This window comes from Anopheles darlingi, chromosome 2, assembly GCF_943734745.1.
Source record: "Anopheles darlingi chromosome 2, idAnoDarlMG_H_01, whole genome shotgun sequence".
Lineage (NCBI taxonomy): Eukaryota > Metazoa > Arthropoda > Insecta > Diptera > Culicidae > Anopheles > Anopheles darlingi.
The window spans coordinates 63,652,871-63,666,479 of NC_064874.1; positions in this window are offsets into that span (position 1 = coordinate 63,652,871).

Here is a 13,609-nt window from a genome sequence, read left to right on the forward strand (position 1 = left end):
CCAACATTTTACCACATCATAGCCTCCAGCTTATCAAATGGAAAGCCATAAATCTGAGCGTTAGTATAAATATAAACATAAAGCAATCCGCAATCCACAATCTGAATGTCGCAATCAAAATAAAATATTGCTCTCGATCGATTCATTTCTCGGGAAGCAGCATCTCTGCTGTCTCATTTAGTTTCAAACTTCCTTCCAAACATCACGGAGGCTTACTTCTGTTCAGTTGTCTACTCTACAAAGCTTTGATTGTTTTGAGATGAATTTAAGTGTCTGTTTTATGTTGTTTTGTGTTATGCTGTATGTAAGGGCAGCAAAAAATACGCCTGATAACGCGGACAAAATTACGGAAACACCATCCGCTGATGGATTATTGCAATACGGTCTGGAGTTGGTGCTACAAAAATTGGAACACATCGATCATAAATTGTTGAAGCTGCAAATCGAACTGAACGAACTTCGGGAACGAACGGCAAGCAACAAAGATTCCCTCGACAAGAAGTTCATCGCTATCCTGACGGCTATAAATCGCTTAGAAGACCACGTGACGAAGGATATTGGCCGAAACATGAGTGTACTCCAGGATCAATCGATGTTGATTCTAGAGCAGCAAACTACGTGCGCCAGTCACGAGCGAATTCGTGAAAAATTGATTAACTGCACGTTGAAGAACAACGAAGATGAAGGGGGGAAGGTGCAGGAAGGCACGAGGATCTCCTTATCATCTTTATACAAGTCACGAACCCTGAACATTGGCACACCAACTACAGCATCATCGCCACGAGAAAGTATCACACCAACGACAACACCGCCATCTACAACAACCCTACCTTCCAAGTTATCTTCGTACTCATCGTGCCAGGATGTACGATCTAATATCTCGGGAGTGTATCTTATCAGTGTTAACAATGATAGTTCACCGTTTAAAGTGTATTGCGAGATGGAGAAGTTTGGAGGCGGCTGGATTGTATTGCAACATCGTTTTGATGGGTCTGTTGGCTTTTACCGAAACTGGACCCAATACCGTGACGGTTTTGGTGAGTTGGACAAAGAATTCTGGCTTGGGTTGGACCGAATTCATCAACTATCGACCGCTCGTCCGCATGAAATAATATTCGAGATGAAGGATTTTAGTGGCAACTACGGGTATGCCCGCTACGATCAGTTCAAAGTAGGTAGTGAGGAAGAGCAATACAACCTGTCTATTGGAAGGTACAGCGGAACTGCTGGTGATGCGATGGGAGTACACCAGGGAATGAAATTCTCAACGATCGATCGTGATAATGATGGCGATAGTGGCCACTGTGCGCAAAAATGGGCAAGCGCCTGGTGGTACAACGATTGTTCCGATGCGGATTTGAACGGACTGTACAGGAATGTTGCGGATGGGAAATCAATAATTTGGTATAGCTTCAAAAACGACATTCGAGGTATGAGTTATTCCAGGATGATGATGCGTGAAGTGTGAAATTTTTTGGTGAATGATAATCATGAAATCATAAAAATAAAAGTGCATTTTAAACCTGGAAGAAAAAATATATTTTATTGAAGGAGATGAGAAAAGTCTCGGAAAACTCCGAAAGGTCGTGGGTCTACGTTTTCGTAAATGTACTATAGTTCCACTAGCCAAGAATGCTAAGACACCTTTTGATGAAAATATATACTACAATTTCAGCCTTGGCATCAATCTTCGGGGGCAATGTTTGTAAAGATGTACTTTTTTGCATTGTGCTCCTTTATTTGAGATATAAAAATCGATGCTCTCTCGCTAGATCATAAGTCAATCCAGGTAACCAGGTAGGTATACAGTCACAGCTTCGTCCTTCTCGACAGATTTCTCGAGTGCATTAGTTTCCGCAGGCTAAAGTATGACCGATTGGCTGCTAGCACCCTAGCGCGAATCTCTTGTGTTATGTCATTGTCGGTGCTAACTCTTGACCCTAAGTAGGTGAAGTTCTCGACGACTTCGAACTTTTTGTCACCTATTAGTACGTCACCCCCAAGCATATTAGGCATAATAGCTTGTAGGGCCGCTGACGGTGCCACCATGAATTTGGTCTTTGCCTCGTAGACCTGCAGTCCGAGGGTTTTTCCGGCTTGCTCTATCCGTATGTAGGCTTGCGCTACATCGGAGAGTCTTAGACCAATTATATTTATATCGTCAGCGTATGCTAAGATCTGGGTTGACTTCAAGAGGATGGTCCCGGAGGTCTCCACTTCAGAGTCGCGAATAGCCCTCTCTAGCGTCAAGTTGAAGAGCAGGCAAGCCAGCCCATCCCCCTGACGCAGCCCCTTGGTGGTAGCGAAAGGGCTTGAGAGTTTTCCATTCACCTTCACTTGACATGTAACGTTGGTCATGGTCATCCTTACTAGCCTGATCAGTTTCGACGGTATCTCAAAGGCTTTCATGGCATCGTACAATTTTACCCTGGCATATTTACCGTAGGCAGCCTTGAAGTCGATGAAGAGGTGATGAGTGCCTCTCTTGAATTCGCTCATCTTCTCAAGGACTTGCCTAATGGTGAATATTTGATCAGTGGTGGAACTCCCTCTGCGGAATCCTCTCTGATAGTTTCCAACTATTTCATCGGCGTATGGGTCAAGTCGGTCCTGAAGGACAAGGGAGAATATTTTGTAGGCGGTATTCAACACCGTAATACCCCTATAGTTGCTACAGTCTAACTTATCTCCCTTCTTGAATATGGGATAAATTACGCCCGTGTGCCATTCCTCGGATGGCCGTTCGTGTTTCTTCCAAGCTCGGTGGCAGGAACAAGTTCATGTCTACCAGTGGAGCCTCTGGTGTGTCGTGGAGCTGGTCGTTTAATAATTCATCAAAATGCTGGGCCCATCGCGAGAGGACCTCTGGCTGGTTACTGATCAAGTCACCATTGTTACTGCGACAACTAGGGTTTTCTGGAACAACCATAAGTGCACTGTGGTCTGCATCTAAAATAGTTAAGGCTGCGGTCCTTCGGGGATGTCCAGGCGGCGGAGAAAGTTGTTCGTCCTTCTGGGGCCGGGGTTTTAGTTCGAGGCGTGAGGTTGATCTCCGTCTGACTTTAGGGCTCTTTTTATACGAAAATCTGTCCCCAGAACCGGCCATGTGCCCCCAAGATGGTCAAATAGTATGGTTTAGAATCCTCTTTCGTTGTTCTTGGGCTTTTTGGGGATCTTGCTGCAGCTCCCCCAACTCCCCCACCCCCTGAGACGGCGAGATGATTGCCAGATGAACTCGGATTCCCGGGTGTGCAGTTGCAACGCATAGCTATATATTTAATAGAGTAATTTTCAATCTAACCACCTAATAAAAGAAATGATTAGTTTTGTCGAATAAGAATCAATAAATTCTACTATCGTGAAAGAACAGAAAGGGGTTTTTGTTTCATTTAAGTTAATAAGCAATCCCAAGGGTAATACGCACCAAAAAGGCTTATTTTTGACGATTTTTAGTGAAGAAACCAGTCATCTTAATATTTTCAAGTGAATGTCATATTAAACTACAACTTTTCAAGAATGTTTGGTTCAATTTTGGGGAAGATTTATGCAAAACTACGTTCATGGCATCCAATCTAGTAGAAAAGCATGTTCAATCCGTGTTCGTTAACGGTCGTTTCAAATTCAAACACCCGAACGCCTGGCACATAAGCCGAAGATACCCGAAGTGGCGCCCTCTACACGTCTTTCGTGCGCTTAGAACTCTCGTTTCAGCACTTCAGCAATTTCAAATTTTACCGTTTCTTTACCGAGTTTTTTTGGTTTCTGCACTAAAAATCGTCAAAAATAAGTCCTTTTTTGACCCGAAATAACCAAAGCCCCCCTTTAAATGAAACAAAAACCCCATTAGACGGCTCTCCGTTCCTCGCCACGACATCGTCATTCAATATTCTTTCGCGATTCTTATTCGACAAAACTAATCATTTCTTTTATTAGGTGGTTAGATTGAAAATTATTCTGTTAAATGTATAGCTGTTCATTCTACCATCCGCCGTTTTTTTAATTTAGCCATTTAGCCAAACCTTTTGGGACCAAGGATCAACGAAAAAGGATTCTAAACCCTTTCACCATACTTTGGCCATACCAGAGAGACCGCTCATCATGGATGCGGAGTACCCAAGGGCTGTTCTGGCTTTCCAGGGCAGAATGTCGTATACAAACTTTTTTTTAAACATTTTTATGCTGCGTTACTCTAACCAGAAAGTATTTCCGAAAATATTAGAAATTCCTCAGGGATAGCGCATTTAGTTACAGCTACAGCATTATTAGCTGAATGAAACGTAGACCGGATTAAAAGGATCTTCCCCACTAAAGCAACTCCGAAATAGAATTTATTTCGGTCACAAGTCGAAGGTCGTTCGATGTTTAGTAGCATACCGAACAACACGAAGCAACACGCTGAAGGTTCTACAGTGTATTTGGACGTTTAAAGTCCCGTAATCATTTACATGAACTGTTTTCGTACAGTCATTAAAATCTCTACTCTCTACATCTGGGCCGTGTCCAGCTACTAATTGGCCAGAAATGGCCGAAATTGCCATCAGAAAAAGGGTTCTGTTAGTGTAAAACACCAATCAAAAGAAGCTCGTGAAAATCGATTGCTTGAGTTTTGTTCAACAGTTTTGATCAATTGCTTGAGTTGTTGTTTGTGTTATGTTTTGTTGGATGGAACACACGCAAACATGTGTTTCGAAAAATACCGGACAACAAAATTGACTTTCTCAGTCATAGAGGGAATGGTTTAGGAAGGGTTTGGCTTATTTACAGAGATAAGTTTGCCCGTACGATGATGGTTTAAGATGGGATCTGAAATTGTGACAACAAATTAAATGTGTCTCCAGAAAAGGATTTTGTGTAAGCTTGGCAACATTTAGGTAGCTGTATATAATACTAATTCAACAAAATCCATCCTTCGATTTCTATTGGACAATTATCACAAGTAAACTTAAAAAGTATATCAGAAATGTATAAAGACTAACTGAAATGAGGGTGATGTGCAACAAGAGAGCAAATGATGTGACCTACAGGTTAAAGGCAATAAAAAAACCTACAAAATGAAACCTTTCTTAATAAAAATTCTTTTTAATTCATTTTTTGGCAGAGATAGGACCTATTTTGTGTGTTCAGATTCTAACTGTAGGGCTTTAGAACATCACCTAAAAATAATGGATTACTTTTTCACCAAAGGCAACACAATTTCAATTAGGAAAAATAGCTTTGGTGTCATAGCTCCACATAAAGGGTAGACTAGTATTATGAAACGTATTCTAGCTCTAACTAACTGAAGATAATAAAAGAAGCGACACTGACGTGCCGACCATCGTGACGGTATTCTTTAATTAATAATGTTATTAAGAAACGTTTCTCAGAGTTCCATGTTCAAGCTTCCAACAGATAAACCAACTTTCTACTATTGATTTGCCAAACATTACTTCTGTTATTTGCATTCCGCTCGTGGCTCGTGTCTCAATCAAGCCCCAAAATCAATCTCAAACAGCATGCATTCTGGGGGGATCGCCATGCCGAGTATTGTACCGAACGGTAGCCACCCAACGGAATCTGTGGAATAAAACCTGGAATAAAATGAAGCTCTCCTGCGAGGACGCAAATTAGGATAATTTTCGCCGACTGTAAGCGATTCATTAAATTGCAAAATGTTATCCAGCATAATTTAATATCGACGGGGGTGCAGACCCTCACTGGGCCCTCGATCGTTCGGAGTCATGGAGTGCATAGATCGCCCAGCTAGATCACCCGGATGGTCCGATCCGCGGTTGCTTCTCCTCTGTTTCTCCTCTCCGCAGATCCTCATTTATCCACTCCACAGGAACTCACCCACCAGCACACCCCAGGTGATATCGATTGGGCTTTAATGTTATGAGTCAATTTGTATGCTCATCTCAACCACCGTGCCACGCTTTTGGAACCGGGTCAGTCCGTGCGGAACTGCGCTGTGGCCGGTAGCGCACCAGGACCCACGGCTGCTGTTGCTGCTGCTGCTGCTGCTGCTGGGTGGCCTTCCCGTGTCGGTGGACATGCGATTTCAGAGAGGGATCATCATTGTCGTCGTCGTCTGAACCGAATGAGCGCTTTCGGTGGTCCTGGGCTTCATCTCCAGCCCAAGATGACACAAAATCTGCCCAAAATTGGACAACCGATGAGCACGATCCGCACGATTGATCGAAGGTCCGTGGGTACAAGATGCTAATTCACCGAAAAATTCCCACCGGAACCCCCTCTGGAGGCCTTCGAGATCACGAGATTCGATTTCGTTTGTGATTATGGGTGTCAAACTGTCGATAGTTTATTACGCGGCACGGGCCTGGGCGCGTGTGTGTGGGATCGTCGTCGTCGTGGTCGGATTATGATTTGATTGACACTCTGACACCTCGAAATGGACCAACAACAGAGGGGAAGTGTCACCGTGAAAAAAAAAACAAACCGTGCGTGGGAGTTGTGGACGTTCCGTCCGTCCCGTGAAATACGTAGCAGATGAGTTGCTCCGGGCTGCGGACTACTTGTATACGGATTGGGTTCGAGAGAGAGAGGCGTGTTGGCGGATGCAAAGTGTGAACATGACAAATGCTCGAGCTAGAAATCGCCGATCGCCGAATTGCCCTCTTGTGTGGCATTTATGGACAGAGCGATCCGGTCGGTCGGTTTGCTTGACGGTTATAAACATCACAAAATGATCACCCACCGGGACCGTGGGGGGGAGGACTTGAGCTTAGTTTTCTGGTGGCGAAGTGGTCTATGAACTTGTGAGTATGCTTGAGAGGATATTTTGGAATTCCAATCGATGCTCAAAACCGCGTGGATTCCAATCACTTGCGACACTTATAGTAGAGTATTAGAGGTACTCAGCATTGGACGTTTGATCCTCTGAATATGTCTAAATGGCGATCTTTGCGATCATCCTTTGCTCGAAATCTCTTTGATACTTGTTCACTTCTTTCACCTCTTCGCATAAATCACCTCCTAGAAGTGATACATAAAATATGGAAAATACGGCTCCATTGGAAGTGTATCCGAAGTGATCCTCATCCTAATAACGCCCACACGCACTACGATCGAACCGATCGGAATCTCCAAGACTCCGACCTAATTACACGACACGCACTGGTCCCCCAAAAACCCAAAAGGTGCGGCCCAGATCGTCGTGCAAGGGTCGTAAAAAGCAGAACATGAAATTCGATAAACCAAATTGCCACCTTAAAGGCCAACGATCGATTGCGGTGCGGGCCACTTCACCCGGATCACGCGGAGCACGCCGAGAATGCGGAAAAAAAAATTAAATCAAATTATCATAACACGCCAGGTAATGCCTTTTATCTGCGCGCTTGACATGGGACCTGAACGGAGCTGAGCGCTAACCCGGTGATCCTCGTTCGCTTTACGACAACCCGACAACCGCACACAGGCACAGGAGATGCGGAGAGGGCACGATGACGACTATATTGTGATGCGCGCCGCGGTGGGAGGTGGATCCACATCGGAAATAGATGAGCATGTTTCGGTTATGTTTTGACGCGAGATCACCCGCGGGGTGGCGGGACAGGCCAGAGGCAGGATGGTTGGATGGATCGTCGACACCTACACAGGACTCGACTCGACGGTTTTGACATCGTTGACCGTCGGTCGGAAGAGCCACGCGCAAGCGATAAGACAAGGCGGCGTAACTGTCATGTTGCTTATCGCCGGACTTGGACTACGCATGGTTGGAGGACGATGCAGGGACAAATGAAGTCATTAGAATGGCTAGTTGATAGCTTCGGTTGAGGCGGCGCGTGGGCTATTTGGTTTAACGCGCGAGCGACATTTGTTTGTTTCGAGTTTCGTAATCAGAGACAACTAGAGGGCTGAACAGCTGGACAGCTGGCTGGAGAGTTGAGCGTGGAATAGAGAGATTACTTTCGAATGCGAAGGTGGGAATCGATGGGTGGATGATTGATTGGATGGTATCGAATCGATGCGTATCTTAATATTCGATTTGCTCGATTGATTATCCCAAATATTGGTTTTATCGGAATCGGAAATATTATCAAACAATCGATCCTCCATCGACCATCAGCAATGAAGTGTGATGTTTATATAAACCCAATGAGGATTAAATGAACGAATTATTCGGGCACTCACAGTGTTAAAGGTTTTTCCTTGCTCTTTAGTGATAGTGATAGTTAGATAGGTTAGCTCTTCTGTCTGTTTATGAAGAGGAACGAATCCGTTTCCGTCGTAGCTTATCCTTTGGAACGGCCATCAAACGCCTGCCAAGCTCCAAGAGAGATGAAGACGATAATTAATAAAACGGTTTATGAAAAATAGCGTGGACGTAGGCAAATTAAGTGATCGATTTAAAACGAGCTCGAACCTGAAGTGTATTTTCTCTCTACAGCAACAATTTGCTTAGCAGGACTTCTAAATCAACTATCAAAAAATAAATAATAACTTTATCATGCGTGTTATAGTATGGGAATCTTTTAGGTTTCCCGTATCATTAGGGGAATTTCAAGAGTTTTTTCTCTACATCTTGACTGAAATTAATAATTTAATTGTTTATTTAATACCTTAAATAGCACAACAATTAAACTAAAGGCCAATACTAGATCAAATGTTCTATAAAGAATCTTTTTAAAGCATACCTGTGCTAGGATCGATACATGAGCGTTCAATTTGAAGTGAGTTATCACCGTTGAATGTGTATTGTCATTTTTTTTTTGTTAATTATTGGACAAAAAGAATGGCATTTTCTCATATGCCGATATGTTTTAGGATGGATATTTTTTCCATGCGCTTTTTATTAAAAAAGGAAGGGCTGGACGAGCTGTTCAGCAGCTGGATATTTGATGCGACACTGTTACCACCTTAACAAATTATATGCGACCACAAATTTAATCTTTTATGTGTTTAATTAACACCATTTTTGGCATTTAAAATGTTTAATCCCCATATCGTAACGCTAATTTAGGCAGAGCTTTGAAGGCCATCGGTTCGTAGCTGATAAACATAACATGATATAAATGAACAAAACAATAATTATATATAGATTGTTTGTATCCTTTTTGAAATAGCTAAGCAGCAATGCAGAAATGTAGATTTCCTTCCGTATGAAATAGGACATTTGCAGGAACCTGCCACCTTCAGGCGTAGAATCCAGTTGTCTGAACATGAGGAACACATCAATATTGGCAGCAAGAAGGTCCTCAAAGGAGCTGTATAGTAGATTCAAGTGGCATATTCAAATGGACTAGGTTTTTAAAGCTGATATCTAGAGTAATCGAACAACTTGCGTTTATGATAGACTTCTGCAGGGCTTAAGGATGTTATGTTTAACGATCCATAAAATACAACACTTACCCTAATACTACACGAATAAAAGAACTAGATGAATGGTATCTTGTACCGTTGAATTTCAAGACGATGATGATCAAGTAGTTTCACGAGATAACGCATCACGTTTTTTTATTTTAATTCTAGTTTTTTTTCCTCACATATTTCAATCGCTTGTTCGGGTTTGACGACTAATCATAAATAAATAAATAATCATCAATTAATTTGTAGAGTTTTATGGCAAATGAAATCAGTCGCTTCACAAGCTTGCGTCGCTTATGATGAAACGGATACACGGAGCTTTAAAAACTATTTCTCGCGAACAAAATGCTCCCGTAAAGTGTACCGTTCTGCGTCGATCACTTCAGTTCGTGTCTCCGCCCTATCTGAAGACGTTGTAATGTGTCTTCCGCTAACACGCCCGATACACCGCGATCGCCATTACGCAACACAGTACTGGCAGGTTCCGTTGTCTTTAACCGGCCTCACTACACTACCCGCCCCTCACCCGTTCGCTTGAAAGTTGAGAGGAGGTCGCGGGCGTTACGGGGGCGTCCAGGTAACTGACAAGCTGCACTTGTTGCCCCAAGCCAGGTCCCGCAGCGGAACGGAGCAACGGGTTGACAAATCAAAAGCACCTTGGCCACAAGAGCACCTTGGCTCTGGCTCCCCCCCGGGGGGAGGTTCAACAGGATACAGGGTGGACGACGCCCTAGTTGTCGCGCGTGATAAGTCACGCGATAATTTATGCAGCTCCACGTCATCGACCGCCCGGGGAGGCTGATCCGGGCCCCGGATCATGGCATTGCACAACGTACGCCTGGCAACCTGGAGGTTTTGGTGCAATTGGTGTCCACGGTGGTGGAGTTGTTTGGAGTTCGATGACCACAACGTCCACGTCCACGGCTCTCAGTGTCTCAGGCGCTTATCGTGCCGCCTTAATGTGTCTAGCTGACGATATGATGCCGGAGTCCAATGGGGGCCAGCACACCAGCCACCATCACCACCGACACCGCCAACGCAAACATTGGCCACCAATTGGTCCGGGCGGCCATGGCTTCTTCTTGGACGACATGTCGCTATGACGACGTTGCCCCTCTTTGACAGGAAGGAGGATTTTGTTGTTGTTTACGTTGGAAAAGCAGCACAACACGATAAGACACACGGACACACGGACACGGACAGGAGACGCCACGGGGTTGATCGACACCTAATAAAGTTGTTAACCGCTCCTCACTCACCTCCAGTCCACTGCTTCAATCCGTTGCTCTGGAGCAGGGAACTAGTTAACGCATCTCTATACAACCGGGAACCGGGAATAACCGATTCGATTAGAGGCTCGTTTGGGACACTCTGGCTATCGCTCTTGGTCGCCAGCGACTCCCAGGTGGGTGCATGGCCAAGTCGCACACGAATATTGATCCGATTCGGTTCGAAAGAATCGCTCTTCGATCGCTCTTCGCCGGTCAAGACGGTTGGTTAGAGTTTCACAAATGAAATCATAAATTCGTCACGCAGATAGTGTTGAGAGGGTTAAAGGGGGGAGGGGGTTTTGTGGGGCCTTAAGGTGGAGGAGTGAATTTAATCCCTCAACCCCCTCTCTCCCCCCCTTCCGATGATTCTATTACCTTATCTAAACGCGAACGTGACCACGAACGTGACCGCCTCGAAAGCCTCGCAGCAGAAGAAGCAAGTAATCTCCAACTTTATTGCCTTCCAGCACGGGCGCACACACACACTGGCACACACGGTGGTTGATCAGTAAAAGGCCCCCCCCTCTAGGCCACTAACCCGCACCCCACACCTGTCTTACCTTCGTTTGTTAATTTAATCCGATCTCGCTCCGACTCCGCCATAGTGACGTCTAATCCAACCGAGCGCGCTTCGTTCGATCGAGCAGAAAGGCGAGCAAACAGGTGTTTCTTGGGGCTGCTGGCTGGCTGGCTGGCTGGCGGGCCACCAGTGACCGCGGGCACCGGGAGACAGTAAATTTGTCACATTTTAATGCGTGCTGGTGAAAAGCATTCCAGAGCGAGGGAACAGTAAAGGAGAGAGAGAGAGAGAGAGCGTGCGTAAGCAATATTGGGCATTTCGCTTCTTCTGCTGGACCTTGTGGCTGATTTTTGGGGGTGGTTTGGGGGTGGTTTTTAGGGGGTGCATATCTTATTCCCATAATTTTGCTGCTCGATCCCGAGATGCCTTTTTGTGTCACACACGCGCACACACACACACAAACGGAGCCCATTTCCCACACCTTATCATCGAACCATTGGCTGGTGGACCACTTTGTTCAGCCTCTGCCCCAGGTGGATTCTGTGGGTGGCAGAGGGTGGTGATGTGGTGAAAGTGGCCGAAAAACCGCGAGATAACTGATGCGACGATGCCGATTAGCATAATTGTGTGCGAGATAGCAGCGCACGTTTTGGCCCCCAATCCATTTAGAAGGGGTCGGAGGTTCGGGGGAGTAAGGTTAAATGAAAACAAATCCTCGCGGATGTTTTGTCCGTGCACCACCTGTGGCGGTCTTAGTTGGTTGCCAGTAAGAATTGTATGTTGAAAGCTTATCGGTTTCTTTCCCATCGATCATAAATCATAGGTTTATAATTTGAATCATTATAGCCATATCTTCGATGCTTTTTTTGGGAACGCGTTGACTGCCATTGTTTTCTTTAGATTGGCTACCATTTCCTACTGGCAACGATTTACAGTAGCATCATGATTATGCTTCATAACTTTTGCATAATGCCGCACATAAATTTATCTAAAAGCATCTAAATCGATGTAGCCTTTCGCTGATAATCAAAAGCATCGAGAGGCCAATCCAATACATGCACAGTTTTAATCATTTCAGTCATATTCTACGTATATTTGTTTGATGTTGGCCATTCATATCGTTTATGCTGTGTGGTGACCGTTTTGCTACAAAGTATTCCAGAATTGGTGTCATCAAAGTAAAATATAGTTTCGCTAACACTGATTATCCAAATTTAATCCATGTATATTCTTGATCCATTTCTATTTCGTTCTGTTTATTTTTACTCTCACAAGTTTGTGCAAAACTTTTAAGATTCCGTCGCTGGTGCCATGCACCATATCTGGAGGGGACTAGTCAGAAATATTGACTGAATGTCGTATGAAATGGAACATTTTAACTTCCTTCAGGTCTCTTTTTGGTACAAGTCCGTTAGAAGAAATCGGGAAAAATGCGGTGAAAATAACGTCCATTTTTTTTACATTGATGATAAAATCTGGCAAAATTGCTTTGTAAAATATATATTTGGATTGTTTTGTTGATCAACATCGTGAAATCAATATGTCGCAATCGCCATTCCAAACGTTGTTTCTTATTAGTCTATTGTAATTAGCTGGCTTGAGTCGTGGAATTGTAGTTTTATATTTGTTTTGTGTTCTGCATCATCTCTACTGATTCAGCGTATTGATATTTCTTATGTTTGATTAAACTAATGTCACACACATAAGTCGCGACGATTTTTCTAACGATTTCTCTATATCGCTTATCAACGATCCAACGACTCTTTGAACATTTTCAATGTACAAATGCTAATTCTCAGAGCCGAACTTATGCAACCGTTAATTATACAATTAGATATCTTCAGACGAGGAATCACTAATTAAGCTTAAATTAAACCTAAAATCGTAATACGGGAAGATTAACTGATGATATGTAGAGTAATTGGTTCTCACCTTTTTTTAGGAAACAATGGCCTTGTTCCAGCAGGGTGATGACGATCGTCTTGAGCGCTTTAAAAAACTCTGCCACCTGACGTCACCGTCCGAACATTCGCCTAAGTCGCCGCCTAAATAAGTTACTAAATAAATGTCAAAATTATCTATCTCGTTTAGGCGTGAGATATTGCCCGACTGGAAAAGGACTCTATGTAGTTATTTTATTCTCAACATCATGAACAGTAGGTACAAACGACGCACTACGTTATTTTCTGCTAATCGAGAATGTAGAATGCTTTCGAGGAGTCCCCTGAGATGTCAGAGATCTCTTGTTATTTTCCTGTTTGTTGACCTTTAAAGCAAGAATGAAAAAAGATGTATAGTAGCTCCTATAAACAATGAACTAAATCTTCAGACTCTTGTGTATCGACTAGCTATTTTTTATTCAAATATTCATTAAGCTAGTCGAAAGTATCAAGCTTCCTCGTTACATCTTGCAACCCCTTATGAGCATGCCATCCCACACCGGATACCGGCATATCGTAGTGAGCCCCCTTTTTTCGTGGGTCCCATCGATCGCCACACTGATTGTTTGATT